Here is a 6,447-nt window from a genome sequence, read left to right as displayed (position 1 = left end):
AGAGCTAAGGTGGGAATTTTACGCGCGCTCGTTGAGTAAACAGTGTGATTTACGAACTAGAAACATCCCTCAACTGCCGCTGGAGTGCGTTGCGATCGCGTATACCACGTTGGGGCCCACTTACCGTATGCACGAGTCGCATCGTTCGTGAGCGTTCAGCAAAACGTTGAACTTGGCACGCTCAACGTTGACGTTCAACAGCACGGTACGTGTGCCGACGGCTTTACACCTGGAGTTAGGATCCGGGATGCGATTTCGCACGACAGCAGGAGCACTCTTGTGGTTAACCCACGCACCCTGACTGCAAAATTGTACGTCAGTCAGGTGGTTCGACCTGTTGTGCTGCCGTTCATGAACTGCATTCCAGGGTGTTTTCCAACAGGATAACGCACGACCACGTACCGCTGTTGTAACTCAGGCTGCTCTAATGAGTGTCGGCATGTTGTCTTGGCCTGATCGATCACAATATCTGTCTCCAGTCGAGCACATATAGAACATCATCAGACGACAACTCCAGCGTCATGCAGGACCAGAATTAACCATCCCTCTATTAACCGACTAAGTGCAACAGGTATGGGACTCCATCCTGCATGGTGACACCCGGCACCTGTGCACCACAATGGACGCACGTTTGCACGGTTGTATTCGATGTTCTAGCGGTTACATCGGTTATTAATGTAGCAGCATTTCACAATTGCAGTGGCTTATCTCGCTCTTACCTTAGCCTGTGTTCTTGCCATGTTGACCATTTAAATATGTTACCTAGAAATTCGAAATGGGACCAAACTGCTGAGGTCATTGGTCCCTAAGCTTACACATTTACTTAATCTAACTTAAACTAACTTACGCTAAGGGCAACACGCCGGCTGCTGTGGCCGAGCGGTTCTAGGCGCTTCAGTCCGGAACCGCGCCACCGCTACGGTCGCAGGCTCGAATCCTGCCTCGGGCATATATGTGTGTGATGTCCTTAGGTTAGTTAGGTTTAAGTAGTTCTAAGTTCTAGGTGACTGATGACCTCCGATGTTAAGTTGGATTGGGTTGTTTGGGGAAGGAGACCACAGAGAGAGGTCATCGGTCTCATCGGATTAGGGGAGGACTGGGAAGGAAGTCAGCCGTGCTCTTTCAAAGGAACCATCCCGGCACATGCCTGGAGCGATTTAGGGAAATCACGGAAAACCTAAATCATAATGGGCGTACGCGGGATTGAACCGTCGTCGTTCGACGATAAGTCCCATAGTACTCAGAGCCATTTGAACCAAGGACAATACACACACCCATGTTAACGAGACAAATATTTTCTCTAAATATGATTACTTTACAGGAATAATTTTTTTGATGTTACGATTTTTTCCATCAATGCATTTAGAAATTAAAAATTACAGTAGTATAGATGTAAAAAATACACACATTTTACATTCATACTTGATAGGTACATCAATAGTTATAAATTACGAGAAGGTGTGGTTTAACCATAAGCGCCAGCGGCAATGGGAATGGAGTAATGGGTGGAAGAGAGGAGGGAAAGAGGAACGTGATAACACGATAAATGCATATAAGCGAAAAGAAAGTGACGTGACTCATAGAGAAAGCAAAGGAGAAAGAAGCGTGACTGGGAGAAGGTAGGAGCATTGGTTCAATAACTCACAGTGGGGAAGTTGGCCATGTTCACAAATTTTTGGGAAAACGTTGAGAGGGTGACAGAAGGAAGTGCTTCAGGTTTTTGTTAAAAACGACAGGGGACTGAATTGTGCACAGAGTGCAGGACTGCTTGTTCCTTAGGCGGATAGCAGCAACGGCAACCGAGTTTGCGAATGTTTTTGTTTTCTGAATGGCCACAGCTAGGATAAGTGGGAGCTTGTGTTTCGATTGCGATGGATTGACAGGTATTTAATCTCCGATGCGAGGTACTATGGTTGTCACCCACTGAGAATCCAAAGTAGACATAGCGTATTAATACAAAGCATCCTCTGTTTTAACCACAGTCGCAGGTGCAACGTCCCTAATGGACAGGATAACTTGAGAGGCCATGTTTACGCACTGCGGTATTTCTGTGCCGGACACAGGCACAGCTATGCCCTGTGGACACAGGCGGTCGGTTAGCTGGGCAGCGCGTGGCAGGCGAAGAGAAGGGAAGAAGCCAGAGTCCCAAGGGGCGGAAAGGGAAGCGGCCAACCCGCGGGACGGGGAAGCGCGCCGACGTTGCCAGCGCAGCCCGCCGGTCTCACCCGGCACACCCCCGGCCGCGTCACGCTCGGCCATTTATAACTCTGTATAGTAGCCGGCGGTCCCGCGGCAAGTGTGGACGACAGCGGAAGTAATCACACTTCTTGAGATTCCTGCTGGGTTTTGAAAACGGATTACAGATAAAAGTAAGTCCAGAATATGTCTCATTTATGGATTCTTCCGTCACTTCTAGGTAGAAAAATTCCATATTTAACGTTTAACAGCAAGTAAACTATTCTTGTTGTACTGATTTTTGTTTCTTTCTAACTACTTTTCGGCTTATTGGGCCGTTTTGAGGAAACAATCCACTAGCGTCCACCAGGGACACTACTTCTTAGTTAACCAAACGTTATAAACAAAGATACAATCACGGGTTCCCAGCTAGATGCCGTGTTTGTTGACTCCCGCGAGGCGTTCGATACAGAACCCCAGCAGCGTGACTGAACAAAGTAAGAGCATATGGACTATCAGACCAATTGTGTGATTGGATTGAAGAGTTCCTAGATAACAGGACGCAGCATGTCATTCTTAATGGAGAGAAATCTTCCGAGTGATTTCAGGTGTGCCGCAGGGGAGTGTCGTAGGACCGTTGCTATTCACAGTATACATAAATGACCTTGTGGATGACATCGGAAGTTCACTGAAGCTTTTTGCGGATGATACTGTGGTATATCGATAGATTGTAACAACGAAAAATTGTACTGAAATGCAGGAAGATCTGCAGCGAATTGAGGCATGGTGCAGGGAATCGCAATTGACTCTCAATATAGACAAGTGTAATGTGCTGCGAATACATAGAAAGAAAGATCCCTTATCATTTAGCTATAATATAGCTGGCCAGCAACTGGAAGCAGTTAATTCCATAAATTATCTGGGAGTACGCCTTAGGAGTGATTTAAAATGGAATGATCATATAAAGTTGATCGTCGGTAAAGCAGATAACAGACTGAGATTCATTGGAAGAATCCTAAGGAAATGCAATCCGAAAACAAAGGAAGTAGGTTACAGTACTCTTGTTCGCCCACTGCTTGAATACTACTCAGCAGCGTGGGATCCGTACCAGATAGGGTTGATAGAAGAGATAGAGAAGATACAACGGAGAGCAGCGCGCTTCGTTACAGGATCATTTAGTAAACGCGAAAGCGTTTCGGAGATGATAGATAAACTCCAGTGGAAGACTCTGCAGGAGAGACGCTCAGTAGATCGGTACGGGGTTTTGTTGAAGTTTCGAGAACATACCTTCACCGAGGAGTCAAGCAGTATATTGCTCCCTCCTACGTATATCTCGCGAAGAGACCATGAGGATAAAATCAGAGAGATGAGAGCCAACACAGAGGCATAACGTCAATCCTTCTTTCCACGAACTATACGAGACTGGAATAGAAGGGAGAACCGATAGAAGTACTCAAGGTACCCTCCGCCACACACCGTCAGGTGGCTTGCGGAGTATGGATGTAGATGTAGATATAAGTGGTGTCTGTTCTTTCAGACATTTCCGGAAGAACAGACACCATGTATATAAATAAGGCGAGGACGGTGAACGCCGGCCGGGGGTGACCGAGTGGTTCTTGGCGCTACAGTCTGGAGCCGCACGACCGCTACGGTCGCAAGTTTGAATCCTGCCTCGGGCATGGATGTGTTTGATGTCCTTAGGTTAGTTAGGTTTAAGTAGTTCTAAGTTCTAGGGGATTAATGACCTTAGAAGTTAAGTCCCATAGTGCTCAGAGCCATTTGAACCATTTTGACGGTCAGCGATCTCTTCAGTGCAGATGCTCACCAAGATGGAACTCACGGCGAAAGGCGGCGAGTAATTAGGAAAATGGACAAGGGGCACTACATTAATAGTGTGTGGATAAGTTGAGAATTTGGCTGTGACAGGAGACGATCACCGTGTCCGGATGGCGCAGTGGTCAGATCATCTCCCTAGTAAGCAGGAGACCTGAGTTCGAATCACGGCCTGGCACAAATTTTCGACTTTCCCCATTGATTTAAATCAATGCCCAATGGTAGCTAATGTCTTGCATGATACAGTCCACTTGAACAGAATGTTGTACAATAAACTTGGTTTCTAACGCTGTAAGTTAAGTAATGTGTATTTTACAACGTTAAAAAACAAGTTTGGTGCACAACATTCTGTGCAAGTGGATTGTATATACAGCTACCTCTACTTGGACACTCCGCAAATCACATTTAAGTGTCTGGCTTATAATGTTTGGATACCTAAGAACTAGTGTCACTCGCCGACGCTAGTTATTCTCTGTTGATTGCCTAACAAGCCGAAAATTGTTAGAAATAAATAAAAATCAGTAGAACAAAAACAATTTACTTGTTATTCAACCTAAAAAATCCAGAATATGCTCATATACTCGAACATTACTTAGATACATGACTCAACTAATGACGCTATGTGACTGCAATAGCCGGTCGGGGTGACGGAGCGGTTCTAGGCGCTACAGTCTGGAATCGCGCGACCGCTACAGTCGCAGGTTCGAATCCTGCCTTGAGCATGGATGTGTGTGATGTCCTTAGGTTAGTTAGGTTTAAGTAGGTCTAAATTCTAGGGGACTGAAGACATCAGAAATTTTTTTACTGCAATACATATAGGATATGACCTACGCAATGCTGGCTTACTTAGTGTAACGACTTAGAAAGGACGCAATAAAACAGTCATTAGTCCAAAAGTTGTTCTGAAGACCCACAGCTTAACGTGGTTTCTGAACCACTCCGAAACTCGATATTTTTACACCAACGAACATTACCAGAGGTCAAAGAACGGATAAAAACTACTATTGACCAGAGATCGACACCGAGAACTTACGATTTGTAATCTGGCACTTTACCACTAAGAAGGGCACAGTAAGAACTTAACTTCCACTGATTTGATTCAAACTGACAGGGTGTGTAGGGCACGACTATGACTTGAACAAACCGCACCCCGTCAAGAAAGTAACATAACTCAGAAACGTAATACTTAGGCAAAATCGACTTAAATGTAATTCTGTAAACTTATATTACGATAATATAAGCTTCTTTTACAGTGCAAGTAAGCATTTTTGCCAGTAAATTCCATTATATTATATACAACAGTGAACGGAAATGTAGTTCTGCTCTCGTCGAATGTGGGATGTTACAAGGTAATTATTAATTAGTTCCTTGAGTTGTGCCACTTTTCTTGCTTTTATATAAACTTTTTGTTCTTGGTATGACCTCTCATGTAAAACGTTTGCAACTCTTCCACCGTAAATAATATATTTTATATATTTTTTAACTTACTATAATATAATACGACATTCGAGCCTCCATGAGGCAAAATTAGTACTTAAGTTAGAACTAAAATTAAAAGCACGTTGAAATTGTTTTATTATAAAATGCAAAGTCTAAAATTATAATTTATTACAACTGATACTGATTAATAGCCAACATCAGTTTAGTACAGTTTAAGGAACACAGTTTACGAAAACAGAGAATCATAAATGGGCTTAAATAATGTAGGAATACTTTTCGCCGAGAAAAGGGATTCAATAAGAGCTTTGTTATAGCAGCAATTTCCATTTTTTCCCTGCACCCTGCAACGCACAAAATTCGTGGTATTTACAACAGCTGTAATCGTTAAAAGAGTGCCTGAAGAGCATTATAATGTAAGATACAGGCACCGTATAAACCCTACACATCCTGTGAATATGAATCAAATCGGTGGGAGGAATTACGCACGGTCCCCTTACAAGCTACAAATGTAAGTCACCGGATGAGATTGTCACTCTGCAGCGGAGTGTGCGCTGATATGAAACTTCCTGGCAGATTAAAACTGTGTGCCAGACCGAGACTCGAACTCGGGCCCTTTGCCTTTCGCGGGCAAGAGCTCTACCAGCTGAGCTACCCAAGCACGATTCACGCACTGTCTTCACAGCTTTACTTCCGCCAGTACAGTACCTCGTCTCCTACCTTCCAAACTTCACAGAAGCTCTCCTGTACACATGCCCCACCGGCACACACTTTTAATCTGCCAGGAAGTTTCATATCAGCGTACACTCCGCTGCAGAGTGAAATCTCATTCTGGAAACATCCCCTAGGCTGTGGCTAAGCCATGTCTCCGTAGTATCCTTTCTTCCAGAAGTGCTAGTTCTGCAAGGTTTGCAGGAGAGCATCAGTGAAGTTTGGAAGGCAGGTGACGAGGTACTGGCGGAAATAAAACTGTGAGGACGGGGCGTGAGTCGTGCTTGGGTA

At 44.5% G+C, this 6,447-nt stretch overlaps 1 long non-coding RNA gene across 1 annotated transcript in view; it reads left to right on the top strand.

The window, feature by feature from the left end:
• Nucleotides 1–2,282: 2,282 nt before the first annotated feature.
• The window catches only part of LOC126298619 (uncharacterized), a 28,935-nt gene continuing 24,770 nt past the window's right edge, over nucleotides 2,283–6,447 (top strand). Inside the window, exon 1 of the long non-coding RNA XR_007552630.1 lies at nucleotides 2,283–2,369. This is a non-coding gene — a long non-coding RNA (uncharacterized LOC126298619). The remainder of the gene's footprint in view (nucleotides 2,370–6,447) is intronic.

Source organism: Schistocerca gregaria, chromosome X (assembly GCF_023897955.1).
Source record: "Schistocerca gregaria isolate iqSchGreg1 chromosome X, iqSchGreg1.2, whole genome shotgun sequence".
NCBI classification, from domain to species: Eukaryota; Metazoa; Arthropoda; class Insecta; order Orthoptera; family Acrididae; genus Schistocerca; species Schistocerca gregaria.
Note: the sequence above shows the minus strand (reverse complement) of the source record. Positions and strands in the feature narration are given on the sequence as shown.